Source organism: Mercenaria mercenaria, chromosome 5 (genome assembly GCF_021730395.1).
Source record: "Mercenaria mercenaria strain notata chromosome 5, MADL_Memer_1, whole genome shotgun sequence".
Lineage (NCBI taxonomy): Eukaryota > Metazoa > Mollusca > Bivalvia > Venerida > Veneridae > Mercenaria > Mercenaria mercenaria.
The window spans coordinates 24,148,510-24,163,976 of record NC_069365.1 but is presented as its reverse complement, the minus strand read 5'-3'; the positions used below and the strand labels follow the sequence as shown (position 1 = coordinate 24,163,976).

Below are 15,467 nucleotides of genomic sequence, written 5' to 3'. Positions count from 1 at the left end.
AAAAAACTAGACAGCCATCATCGCAGTATGTTGGTTCATGTTTATTTCAAGATTCATGAAATTCTACCTGCTAGTTACTGAGAAATGGCTGCGGACGGACGGACGAACGGACGCACGGAAGGACTGACGGACTGACGGACGGACAACGCCATTTCAATACCCCCTCCCGATTTCATCGGCGGGGGATAATTAATTCAAAACTAAAAATTACCGACATTCACTTTTATATACGGTATACTATTAGGGCCATCGCGCTTTCGGATAGTGTTTTGCATCGTATTACCGCAATATCGCCTTTCACCTCCAAGGCAAAAATTACGATGTGTATTACGATGCTAAAAACGATATTAATCAACATCAAACTATCATACCTTCATTACCTCGCCCTTAGGTCGAAGGGACAATAATGCGATAATACGAATACGATGCTCCAACACGATTCGAAAGTTCGATATTAAGGATAACATGGTGTAATAGGCCTCAATTTCACCAAAAGCGTACACACAACTTGATAATTTAGGCTTTAAAAATGTCAAACGATAGAACTAAGGTCCATATTGACAAGTTATATAGTGACAGAAGTTCTCCAAAAGTTCCTGTAGATTACCTCCCCTGATAATTTTGGTTTTTCATGAGTTATGTCCCCTGAAAACTAGAAAAAAATGAATTTCTCCTTTTTCCTACGGGGAATTTTAGATTTCTTTTTGATATTTGTATCAGAATCATATAATGCAGCTTTCTACCGCAAACCTTTCTCGAAACTCAAGTTCAGATTCTCATAATCCAAGAAATTATATATTTCCCATAGGCATCAATGTTAACTTCAATACCGATTATCTCCCAAAAAAATGATAAAATTTGAAAAATCTCTCGGTGAAAAGTTTTTAATTTTGAATGTTTTTAAAGTGACCAAATTCCATTTAAATATAACCATCCAGTTACAAGATATGAAATATGGCTATTACACCATGTTATCCTTAACATCGTATTGCATTGTTTTCGTAATATTGCTCTTTTGTCAAAGGGATGGTATTGTGGTAATAAAATGAGAAAATGGAAAGTCATGATGCTAAAGTGCGATATTAACATTGTCCTTATGCACCGTGTTTCGCGTTTTCGTATCGTATTATTGCGATCCATCGCATAGTATCGCATAGTATTGTTGTGTCTTCGCATGACTTTGTCACCGTTAATAATCTACAGGGCGGACGGGCAAACAACGATGGTTCAAACAGAACACCGTACAGATAAGGAAACGTCAAAACATGCAAAAGGAGCTAATTTTCAGATTTTGGTGATGTTTAGTGTCAAAAATAATATTCGTATACATTTAGAGATTGTTTGGGCGACTTAAAAAGACATGTAACCCCTACATAAGACATCAGACTAATAAAAGTTGCCGAAGATTTAACGTTGATTTAGGGTTGTGATCACTTTGACTCAAATACACCGAAAATATGTTTGGCTGTTTAATACAAGTTCTGAAACTAAATGCAAAGTTAAATGATGTATTTGATAAATTAAGACCATTCAAACTATGTACTTTTAACAAAATTTTACAAAAAACATTTTTGAATTTCTTTTATTTGTTTCTGATTTAACACTTATGTGATATGTAGACTGGATTGGTTTTTCATTACTTTGTAGATTTCTGATCATAAACTGCACAAGAAAATGGTCCTTTATCCGCCTAAAAATGGACACGAATGTTTCAGGAGTGCATGAGTGATACATCTGTACCAAAAAACAAAAAAAAAAAAAAACAAAAAACAAACAAACAAAAAAACAACGCAAAAAAAACAAAAAACAAACAAACAAAAAAACAGTCAAACTATTTTTGCGAATATGTTATTAATTCTCCAATATAAACCTTAATCATGACTTCAAGAAAGTGTGTATTTTGGAGTGCACAGCTAGATATATTACAGTAAACCACATCATAAGAGCATTACAGATAATCCGAAAGTTACTTTAAGCAGATAATATATATTTGATTTACAAGTTTGCATAATTATTCAATTCAGTTCATATATATGAGAGATTTAATGACAAATTTCTCCTAAGCAATAAGAGGCTTGTTCTAAATGTACAAGTATAAAACTATTATTCATGGCAGTGACTGTCACTAAAACAGTCTCCGCAGATGTGTCAGTGTCTATACCGTAGACACCCAGCTTGTTGCAAGTTTGCTGTGCACCAATGGAAATTCTTACAAAAACATTGGATTGTTCTTGTTATACTCAAATTAATCAAGCTATTATTATCTTTGTTAACTTAGACAAACTTGTTGTCATAAAATGTGAATTAAATTATGATATATTATAATGTATTCCTTGTTTTATGAGAAACTTGTGTATAATCCGTATATTAATCTTATGCAAGCAATTAATATTGCGCATATTTCGGTAAAATATATTATTCGACAGGTTTGGTTACTGCCCTGACAGAGATGACCAACCAAAATTTATTTAGGTAAATGAAAAAGAAATAACACTTAACTATAAATTTGTATTACACTTATGAAATAGATGAAACATATAAAAATCAAAGCCAACAAGAAACGGATAAAATTTATAATTAGAGTCCCAGTTTCCGCTAGTAGATCGTGGTTAATGTTTTAGGGGCAATGTACCCGTCACATTCATCCCATATTCTAAGAAAAAAGGCTTAAAAGTTTTACTCTGCAAACTTTCTTTACAATCGAATTTTATCAGTTAACTCGAGTATTCATAAAATGCCCCATTTTTTCTGGCTTTATAAACTACATATTTGTATTCCACACATAGGGAATAATGTATGTATAATTGCAAACATGCACTGTTTTAAAGATGTTCACCTACGTGGCGCTAATAGTCACTGAAACTGACATCAACTGAAAATAAACAAACTTTTGTATAATTAGGTTTTGATTTATCACAGTCAGCTGGTAAGAAACATATCATAATTTAAAATACTCGTTGATGCAAGAAAAAACAGGAACGTTTAGCACATGTTTACTTCTAAAATTTCAGAAGTTCTATAAATTATTTACATGATAATGTAAATTACTGACGTATTTAGTCATGTAAAAAAAGTTGCGATGCAAAGTGTCATAACACCATTGTTAACGTTGATATATCACCGCTAACATTACAACTGAAATGTATAGAGAAAGCGATACTGGACAAAATTATTGTTGTGTGTTCTGTAAATAAAAGATAATTTACGACACGGAAATTGTCAAGTGTTTCTTAGCATCGTGTTTGACAATGACATCTGTTTAAAAAACGTAATAGTTTGCGGTTCATATGTAATATATTCAGATATATATTAAAACATTTAGTGAATGGACTGTGGGCGTTTAGCAGTTTATTTTAATCAATGACATGTGGTGATTTACTTGATGGACACTGGTGCAGACATAGTACAAACAAATTAAAATTAGCAGACGAGTTATAATTGTTGATTTATCTCATTAAAGTATAAATACTGTCTGATTTATCAGAGTCAAATAAGTGCATATATCCAGTTTAGAATAAATGTTAAGTGCGAAATATCACATAAGATAAATGAAATCACAAAAGAAAACGGTTGTGTGTTTAATGATTACGTTGATTTTAACACGTATCACTTATTATACAACCACACAGATAAATCATTACTGCTTTGAACCAGTGATGTAAGCGTGCGCACGATGCCAGGCAGGATTATTGTAGTGCGAGTAAATGAAAACATTGTACTGGTTATGCCCGTCTGTCATATGTAATCTACTTTCCTTTTCCAGAAATGGGCCGTGCCATGAGAAAACCAACATAGTGGGTTTGCGACCAGCATTGATCCAGACCAGCCTGCGCATCCGCGCAGTCTGGTCAGGATCCATGCTGTTCGCTTTTAAAGCCTATTGGAATTGGAGAAACTGTTAGCGAACAGCATGGATCCTGACCAGACTGCGCGGATGCGCAGGCTGGTCTGGATCCATGCTGGTCGCAAACCCACTATGTTGGTTTTCTCATGGCACGGCTCAAATGTACTTTTTTTGTGGAGGAGAGGGTGGGAAAAACAAGAACGGGAAATCATATAAAAAAGATAAGCAACCCATGCAGCACTTCGCATGGAATTTTATACACGTAGGCATCGTCTGTATGCACAAGTAAAGGGTCAAAGGTAAAAAAAGACGGATGTTACATAAAGACTACATGGCACCGCTTTTGAGCGTTCAGTGAGGAGTTTAAACCAGTTTATTAGTGAAACCAGAATTAAAATATCACTGTACATGTTACACGCTACTCCTAGGTTTACAATAAAAATCTTGAACGGGAAAATGTACAAACCCATTTCAATCGCACATTTCTCACCTAAAACACACAGTTCGGTGAATTTTATTTTACTATTTTCTATAAGATGTCGAACAATCTCGCCTCATCTTATTTATCGTCATTAGTACCTAATCTCGTTGGGAACACTACTGCTTACAACCTAAGAAATGCTCAAGGCCTCAGACCTATACATTGTAACACATAACTCTATTCTAATTCATTTCTGACTCAAACAATATCTGATTGCAACCAACTACCCAATGAGCATAGACAAGCTCCCAGTCTCAATACCCTTGAAGGTACACTTAACACGGATGTCAATAAGGTACCATGTCATTATTGCTTTGGTGATCGAAAGTCCCAAATTCTCCATACCAAATTAAGAACACACTGAAGCTCATTAAATGAGCACCTCTATTCAAATACATTATTAACTGCCTTCCTTGTCTATGTGGGGAGATAGAAACGACGCACCACTACTTTCTCAAGTGTCCTCAATACTGGAGGCAGCGAACGCAGTTAGAGATAAAATCAGCCTATCACAACCTAAATACCACTCTCTATTTGGCGATGCAAAGTCCTCAATAATATAAGCCCCCCCCACACACCACTTTCACACACACACTACCACTCACTCACTACACTCTCCGCCCTCTCTCCATCAGTAATGAGTCCAAAACGTATTAAATATCACATTTCTATTTCATGTCCATAATTTACTAGTGTACTGTCAACTCCAACTTTTAAAAATATTTCAAACTTGGACGTTTTATAGAGAATTGATTGCAAGCCAATTTATTGTTGTCACTAATTAAGTATGTACCTGTTTCCTGGAAAGAGTATCTAAAAAAGCTTATTAGCTTACTACTCGATCCCTTTCTTTGGTAACATATATTGTAATCACATGCTATTTGTTGAATAAAATATCGTTTAAACAAATCAACCTCTTTTCTACTATTGTATATAAAAATGTAGGTACATGCAGTCTTTTCCTCCAAAGATATTCTTATATGTTCAAGTTCGGGTCTGAGGTAACTGACACCAGGATTTTCACATCACCTCAGGTTGAATGTTCATTGTATATTTATTTTAAATATTTTATATGTTAAATGCCAGGTCTTTGGGCAAATTCAGTTCGAAGTTTGTAACAGAAGCTAAGATAAATGAAAAGGTAGATTGCTAAACTGTAGTGCAGGCTGACCTCCAGGAATATTAGTTGTTGACACGGATGCATAAAGTACGTCTACAAAATGAATTATTTTGTCTGGGAGACAAACAAATTTACGAAATATGTTTAAAAAGATGAAGCGTCTGGTTCACAAATAATATAAATGTTTATGTATGGCTCGAAAAGCTATCCTTATTTTAATATTCTTTTCACCATAATATCATACGATACATGAAATACTTTATTATTCAGTATCATAGATAAAGCATCATGAATTAGATGATTGTAGAGAATTGTCACTGAAAATACGAAATCAGCATTATTCAAAGGCAATGATGAAACTGCACATGAACTAAATTAATAAAACACTTCATCTGTTCAGTCTTCCTTCTTAAACAATCGCGGTATTGTTACATACAGATTAATATATGAATGTAATAAAATAAAATTTGAATATTGATACATGTATTAATAATTTGCATTTCTGTCATTATTTGGAATGGGACTGGACGTATTATACTTTCATGTCTTTCTCTGACAAAGAAATGGAAATAGTATCAATAGACACATCCGATATATACAAGGCCAGTGCTTTTCGACTGAACAAACAGAATTGTCTTCACATATGTAATACGATTATTAACAAATGTGTACAACATATTTATACAAACACTACCACGGAATACTTTTTTGTTCATATCTTACCATCGCCCATCGCAAATGCAAGTGAAAGATAATTTTACAATATCATGAGAAATGTCATAGATTTAATTCAAAACGGTCGACTTCGAACAATTTCTATTTTTAAATTTTCATTAAAGCCTTATTCTCAAGGACGGATAACAAAAAAAGCAAGCTTGGAGAAAAGCTCTTTGCTTAACACCTAAAATTCAAAGTTAATACGCACGATTACAGGTGGTGTAAATCTTTAAAAAAAAATAACTGGGAATACATTTATACAAGAAAAGACTTTCGACTGTCATCTTTTGCTGAGCTGTTTAGCGTATCAGGCGAAAGTCATTTTAACGAAATCTGTTTCGTTCTCTGTTTTAGGCGTTTTCTCATTTAAGCGATTAAAGACCGACTACTATCTTATATCCACAAAAATAATTCAATCTAAACATACAACCTTCAAACTGGCGTTATTCAGAGTTATGCAAGTATGTGTTTGTAATGTGTTTCAGTGTATACGGACATCATATAGAACACAAAACACAATAAACACCTCGTAAAATATGCAGTTTGAACTAGAGCCTCCTTATGAACAGGCTGGATCAAACAGATTCTGTTATTGCATTCTCTGCTTCTAAATGAGCTTGATAAAGATTTCATAAATTTATTCACTTTATGAATAAATGAAGCAACAAAGCCAGGACAAAGATCTCTACCACAATAGCCAAGTTCGAATAGTGCAACTGACACGATCATGTGCCAACGCGTTCACGTGCTGTTAACATATCTTTCTACATATGCGCATTTCTTGGTAAAGTGTAAACATAATTTTTTATAACGACCAAAATAACAAAGAATTCGACAGAAAATGATGTCAACGTGATCAAACAACGCTAACATCTCCATGCATTTTGTGGACATTTAATAACGTTGATAGACAGTCACAATATATTCAATTTTATCTTTTTACACATTTAATGCTTGAAAAGCGTTAGCGCATGCTTATTTCATGCTATAACATCTACAGATTCTGTATATAATATAACAAGAAAATACATGCGTTATCCCTTTGGTAATATATGAACTGACGTTTCACACAAAAAAGACATCAAAGTTAAACAACGAAGAATGATACTAAGTATTAAACCCGTTTAATCATATTTTGGTTTGAAATCCTCTGGAATTACCTCTTAAACTGATATTCTATAAAATCGTTATTAGATAAAAATAACTGACGTTTGATGTTTGGCTTGATACCATTCACATTACAAAATGATTATCCAAGACAATGGCCGATAGACTATTGAAATGGTAAACAAAATCAATATTTTATAGTCATTTAAAATATTCAACATGGGTGTTTCTTATTTCTTAATGTAAGACACTTATTGCCACACTCTGAGTAACTTAATATATTCAAATGGTTCACCTAAAACTGTAATTTCAGTCAGAAAATGAGTGTGTACACGGCACTGACTCATCATCTATCATATTGTTATAAAAATACCAAGATGTTGAATGAATAACAATTAAATTTGGTATTTTTTTCATTTGCTGACGTATGTTTCTGGATAGATTATATGATGTTTTTGATATCTGTTCATTTTAACGTTTGGTCGTTTAAAAGTTGCAAAAGACGAATCGAGTCTTGTGAAAACAATCAGTCAATAACTCGTTTTTGCATTCTACAAAAAGGTAAAAAAGATAAAGTGTAAGCATGTGTCTTGAATGTAAATGTTTGCTGTTTTCATCAAATGAACTATATTTTGCAAACTCTTAGTTGATTTTAATAATTAATCGTATGCCTAATAATTTCATATACAGTAAATAGCAATTATTCAAAACGTTTTCTACTGTATCACTGATGATTAATTTGCTATCGGTGAGGAACGATTTAAGTAGATTTTGATATATTAAACTGAGTTAAACAGGACCTGACGGTGCCGTTGCTTCGAAGTTTTTGGAAATATGACAGGTTATATCATTTCGTCTCCTAGTTTTGTACAGAAAATAAGCGTTTATTTTCATATAAACAACATTGGTGTTATAACATCAAGGACAATCATTTCTGCGAGATTACACGCGCGGCCTGACGTAATTCACAGAAAAAAACATGAAAAAATGCCGTCGTTCGAAAAAAAGTCTTTCAAAATCGGACACAAAAATTAAAAAAAAGATAAATATAGCAAAAACCCACTTTTCTGATGCTAAAGGTAAAACTCGAATCGTGACGGTTATGTGTTTTTTTCTTGGATTTAAAATAGGAAGCAGGAACTTTATTTTTATCTTTCTGACTGCTCTATTTTGACGTTGGAAAGATTGATATATTGATATTTAGCATGATTTTCTGATACTCATTGAAAGTCAACTACTTATCTTTATAGCAATCTACTGCAAAATGTAAGTAGGATTGAAGGCAATTCTTATGCGTTTAGACAGGCATAAACCACATTAGATCTTGCAAATCAACCAAAAATCGCAAGTGCAATTCACGTATTTAGATCGGAATTACATGCAGAAATATTATGCGCGTAGCGTGGCTCACTCGGTTACTCAGCCGAGTAACATTTAAAGTCCAAAAACGAAAAATAAAAAAGGCAAAAAAGTCCACAGAAGCAATAAAAACTGCTCAGGAGAGGGCATGGAGTTAGGGACAATGTCATAGCATATGGGTATGCTGTTGTCTTGGTCACTGACTTTGTTATAATTTTTGTGACGGCAGACTAGTACTGCTGTTGCTCTTTTATCAACATTTCTATCAAAATTTTGTTTTTCTTCTTGCTCCACTTGCACTTGTTTTTGTAAAAATGCATATTTAAATCTATATACATTTCAAATTCTAGATACATATATGATTTCATTTGCTTGCTATTGACCATAAGAACAGTCTTCTTAATGGCAATGTCCATCACTAGTAAAATTTAGAAGGATAAACAACTGTGTCTGTAACAACTATGAATTCCCAAGCATTATTTCCTAAATCGCTACGCTCAAACAAAAATAAACTATCTATCCCATAATCAAAGAGAATCAATGGGAGCAAAAGGAAAAGATTCATAAATTAACATTTAGGCTTTGTTATCCGCATTGCCATAGTATAACACTCAACTTCAGTCATATAAACTATCAATTCATTGATTTCTACATTGAAAACATACGGTTATGAATATACTTTCCGGGTCATTATGCTGCGAGGCACCTACTCAACCCTACTTCACACCGTCGTGGGAGGGGGTAGTATAAAGAAACCAAATTTCCAAAAAAATTATTGCCGAAAAAATACATCAGTCAAAATTATTTAACGCACGAAATAATTATACATCCTACACCTCAATACCTTTGAAATAGTGTAATACAGCAATTTCTTTAAACCTAGGGTACACATATGTAATAAATACTCATAACCAGCAAATATTTAATTACTAATGTCGTCATTATCGTTTCGTGACTTTAGAATTTATATTTCAGCCTAAACATCTGTCACAAGACTTTTGTCTCTGTATCATTATTTACTTCATGTCCAAGATGTAGAGGTACATTTCACGAAAATTGCAAGTTTTGAAAATCATTGTTCATGGCAAGAACGATTGTAATGTTAAAATGCAACATCCAAACATGCAACAGATGGCAAACAATAACATTTAGCAATTACATTGGTCTAGAAACCAATATAATGCTTACAACATTTTCCTATAAAGAGAATTTACAGTAAATGTACTTGAAGAATGAAATAAGGCTTCATCATTTTGTCAGTTTTGAAATTGTGCATAAGTCAAAGTTTATCCTCAGCAGTCTGATCAGCCCGCCCGCTTAGCTCAGTAGGATCGCGGGGTCGTGAGTTCGATCCCCGGGCGGGATGTATGTTCTCCCTGACGATTTGATAAAAGACATTGTGTCTGAAATCATTCGTCCTCCACCTCTGATAATTCATGTGGGGAAGTTGACAGTGGGGAAGTTGACAGTTACTTGCGGAGAACAGGTTTGTACTGGTACAGAATCCAGGAACACCGGTTAGATTAACTGCCCGCCGTTACATGACTGAAATACTGTTGCAAAACGGCGTTAAACCCAAAACAAACAAACAAAATCAGCTGTCTGATCAATTCCTAGGCAGTTTCGAGTATTTACTGCAAGGTGATTTGCATATTATATTACGTTGTAACAATGCTATTTTTGTGCATTTATACGGGTATAAACAACATTGGGACTTCTTGCAAATTCATGAATCGCGGTAGCGATTCTTGGAAGACTACAAAGCCTTCCAGTGTAGTTCATACCCATATAAACGCACAAAAAATAACATCCAATTCTTATATTTACATTTTGCGACAGCTTGCTACAAAAATAACTGATTTGCTTATCAAAATAAATGTCAAGAGAAAAGTCAAAAAGACCTGCCCACGTTCAACTATAATTCGCCTTCCGATAAAAATACAGTTCCTGGTTTTTATTTAAAATATTTTCAACTCCAGTGAAAATTTATACAGTCGTGTCGATTCAATTGTGATCTTTGATGTCAGGAAAATGTTCTTTCTGAAAGTTTTTGCATCCAATTTTGAAAGACTTTTTGGAACGAGGCCATTCTTCTTCTTATTATTATTCTCTTTCACGCCAACAATGGGCAACCCTGGTGACCCCAGGTAAGGATATCCACCACCGGAATGAACACAATAATACAATGCAAATATTAAAACGTCCTTCACCACACAATATTTACATACACCTGAGCACTATTCACAGTTTATAAAATTAAAACCTGTCTACTGAGTATATAGACCGTTAACCAGGAAGAGAACTTTTATAGATAATCTCCCTTGTTTTATGTAGTTTGTATATAAGCATTCGAGAGTCAAGTTCGATTTTATCACCAAGATCTGTCCCCTGCATGTAAGAGGGGAGTACACTCGAATAGTCAATAATCAAATTCAAAAAGTCACTTGGTGATATAGAGCTTTGTACACCATTCTCTTGTAGATTGTTAATGATGGAATCGATAATCGGACCACGAACATGTTGCAATGCTTGACAGTGAAAGATAAAATGTTCCACGGTTTCTTCAGCATTATAGCACAGTTGACATTCTGATTAAATCTTGCTCGGTTTGTTTGAAGGACATATGTTCCTGTCAGTAGTTTCAACCTAGAAGACATCCCGGATGTTTTAAACGTTGATGCAATGGAACACGTAGTACTGGATGGACTTTCCCAGGCTGATACGTACAGTTCATGTATTTAAGTGATGGATACATTCGCGCTAGATCTTCAATTTGAAAATTCCATTTTGTTGATGTTTTTGGTGAAGGACGTCAGATTACGCGTGCAATCTCGTGGAAAGGGTCGTCGTTAATCAATATTATTACTGCAACGTTGTTTATATGAAAATTAACGCTTTTGTCTTTTCATATAAAATGTATAGTGAATGCAAATTTTGTATACAACAAATAAGTTTGGAAGAAGAACTCATTTTGCTTAATTTGTGAATAACAAATTTCGTCCTGAATAAATAGACAGCCTAGTCTAAGTCCTTCCAAAATGCCAGCCCCACCACGCTCCCCGACCCATATTTGTAACGTTCATCACTTTATATAGACCTTTCTTAACACTCCGATCTGTTTGTGAATATTTCGTTCTAAACTGAAGAAGCATAATTTAGGTTAGAAAAGTCACCAGACGCCACCCTTCTATTTGTTTGCTCTAAAAATTCCACAGGGGAGGTTCCCTGGACCCCGCCCGGAGGAGGGGATTCCTCTTCCATGCCTTTGTCTGATATAGGTTTGCTAAAAAGCGACAAACTATGCAACTTATGATATTTCTCCTGTATTCACGGATAGATTCACATACATTTACAAATGCACACATCGTTTTATTTGGGTTATATACTACCTTCTTGCATAACAGACGGAGATTTCTGGTAATTTTACCGGTGCTGGAAAAATCCATCTTACACCTCGGGGTGTAAATGACTCTCAAGCTGTAAATGGCGTATTACGAACTACATACTTGTAGAAGATTTATGTAGTAATTTATATTTTATTTCATAAAAATCCAATACCATGACAGTTCCTCTTTCTTCCTGATAGTATATTTCTCGATTAAAAAAACAACAACATTATTTTATCCAAAAATCATAACGTTACTCTGCAGCTGATAAACAAAACCGGAACTAAGCTTTATCATTTGTCTTTGAAACGTCATGACGTCTTTCCTGTTAACGGACGTTGGTTTCCCGCGCTTTGTTTAAATACGCTACTATGAGAAATAGTTCTAAAAAGAAAGTCTCTGGATTGATTCTACTTTTACAATAATTTCTTGAATGTGGAATGCAAGAAAAAGATTCGATCACTGGCTGTAGGTGCAGATGGGAATTTCTTGCATACCAGAGGGGTATTTCCGGTGTTTTTACCGGTGCTGGAAATATCCATCTTACATCCCGGGGGTGTAAGATGACACTCGTGCTGTAAATAATGTATTACGAACTTCATATATGTAGAAGATTTATGTAATAATTTCATTTTATTTCATTAAACGGAATAAACATCCAATACCTTGACAGTTCCTCTTTGTTCCTGATAATATATTTCTCGATTCAAAAAACGTTATCTTATCAAAATTTCATTAGGTTACGCTGCAGCTGATAAAACAAAACTGGAACTAAACACGGTTATTTGTCTTTGAAACGTCATGACGTCTTTCCTGTTTACGAACGTTGGTTTCTCGCGTTTTGTTTAAATACGCTGCTATAAGAAATAGATCTAAAAAGAAAGCCATTCGATTGATTTTATTTTTATTATTATTTCTTGAATATGGTATGCAAGAGGCAGGAGCCTCGTTACCGTCCTAACAGTTACCCTCGAGACCGGAAATTCCCATATGCATCTACAACTAGTGAAAGAATCTTATAATCTGGCTCTCGGGAAACTGTTTACGCGGTAACCCGGAGGAGCCTCGTTACCGTCTAAACAGTTACCCTCGAGCCAGATATTCCCATCTGCACCTACAACTAATGAAAGAATCTTATATTGTTCTTAAATACTTTCTTAAACAACTTTAACAATTAACGTCAGAAGAACCTATATAATTAAGAAATAATATATCTCATCCAGTGATTTGTCGTTGAATAAATCATTGTTTGGAGTTCAGATGCGAAGGAATTATATCACGAGGGCGCAGCGTTACACGTTACCAAGGATTTTTAAGTGCATCCTTGACGACATTCATTAAGCATTTTCCCGTTTTCAATCTGTTTCTTTTCCAGCGCGCCGCTATGCCGTTCGACGCCATGACGTAATAATTGTGACGTCAGAACAGTGATTTGTTGTATAATAATTCACTGTTTTCTGCCTTCTTTGTTTAATAGGAAAATGAATCGGATCGTGTTAGAATTCAAAATAACGATATGGAAATATCTTTGCCACGTAGACCGTACTTTACGAGACGGAACAGCATATAATTAGAACTGATTTTGCCGACTAATGAAGTCATTAGAAATTGAATTAAAAACTTTATCACTGGGTTTTAGCCCTTGCGTTTAGATGACAAAACCTTTCAAGACAAAACGATAAAAACATATCAAGAGCCAATTCATCTTTTTGATCTTCACAAAGATATTAATGGATTTAAGGATGTACGAGCGTTTTTTTCCCAGGATATCCGCCATTTTGATTTTTTTTCTTCTAACAAAAGTTTTGCCAAAAATTAATGCTAAATAATTTAAATATGGCTAGTAATGTACCATTTGACCAAACAGATTCTACTTTTGCGGATTTTTTTTTCATCTTTATTTTTGGCTAGCATTTGCCTAAAATTGACGTAAGATTTACAAAGGGATAGTGGTAGGTAATTTCAAATATCTATTAAAGTAGATGAGGGTTGGTTTTCCTGACTGATACATATAATGATAAGCTATAATTGCAATAATAGTTTTCAAGATAGCACGTTATATTATCTAGAAAATATAAATTAAAAAAATATATATATCAAAATTCACCAGTTTTTACAGTTGTTTCGTAATAAATCTCTTAGATGCACCGTGAACCCAACTTTTTTTTCTTTCCATTTTGAAGCATTTTTGTGTGTTATTAAAGCTGCAAAATATTTTGAAAATCTTAACGTCAGAATTTGTTCCGTAGATCTAAATACGTTTTTTCCTTTGAAAATAAAGTGGATGGGGTAATTATGTCAACATGTAAAAATAAAAGAGATTTGTTAGTGACATTTATACTTATATAATACTGACATCACTTCGTATTCATATTAGCCTGTAAGACCTGAAATCCCTATAACATTAAGTGTGCTATTATATGTTATATAAAGTTATAAAGTACCACCATTTTTTCAATTTTACAAAATTTCAGAAATGCTTAAACAGTAGGTGAAGAAAATGCCCTATAAAATTAAAACGAGTTCGATGACCTGTGTTTTCTTCTTCTCTTGTTTGTCTTGGAAACTAATGTTCTCTAAGCTCACAGGGTATGAAAAAAATCTTAATGTTAGAAAAAAATCGTTCCTACATCCTTAGGAAAATAGGAAAAGTTAAAATCATTTAAAAAAAGAAAAAACATTTAAAAATGTCTAAAAAATAATTTGTTTTGAAATTATGTGAGACTAGAAATTACAGTTAACATGTACATACCAAGCGTATTCCTTCGTTCTACCTCGTCAGTTAAACGAGAAAATTATATCCACAAGGTTTTATAATAATAATAATATAAAAAATGAAGGGTCCTGTTAAATTAATTAATGTCTTATTATGTAATCCGCATGTTGCCCGCACCTATGTGTTAAAGACAGCACAATTTACTTGTAAGACAGATGAAACATGTTATACTAAAATTGTACTTAAACAATGATAATAACTCTTCTTTGTCGAAAATGAAAATTTGCCCTGAGGAGTTGCACAATAAAATCTATTACAGTGAATTGTTTGGACTGAATATTACACATTATCCATACAAGATAAAAGAAACCGATTTGTAACGATTCATTAGTTTTGACTCATTAACTGTCGTACATGTAACTTCTTCATTCATTTCCCAAAAATATACATCTAGAGTCCTTATCAAAACGGCTAAGAAATATTCCATCCCCTCGAGTTGCGAATTACCAAAACCGAGACTCACATAAGAGAGATAAAGTAGAGTCTGCACAAGGTAGTCGTGGACCCGTACCAAAAGGATAGGAATTTAAAGCGAAAGGTGAAAGTTAAAAGTTAAAAACTATTTGAAAATGATAGTTCTATAGACACAAAAGAATTCTCATAAGGTAACCATAGCAAAAGTACCTAAGGCGTTTCAGAAGCAACGACCTTAGTCAGACCAAAAGTGATTAATAAAA

The 15,467-nt window shown here is 33.8% G+C and overlaps 1 protein-coding gene across 1 annotated transcript in view; it reads right to left on the bottom strand.

Annotated features, from left to right (window-relative positions):
* The window catches only part of LOC123556674 (SCO-spondin-like), a 103,947-nt gene extending 89,004 nt beyond the window's left edge, over positions 1-14,943 (bottom strand). The window contains exon 1 of the mRNA XM_053542934.1: positions 14,767-14,943. The gene's annotated coding sequence lies outside the window, so the exon portion shown is untranslated. The remainder of the gene's footprint in view (positions 1-14,766) is intronic.
* Positions 14,944-15,467: the final 524 nt, after the last annotated feature.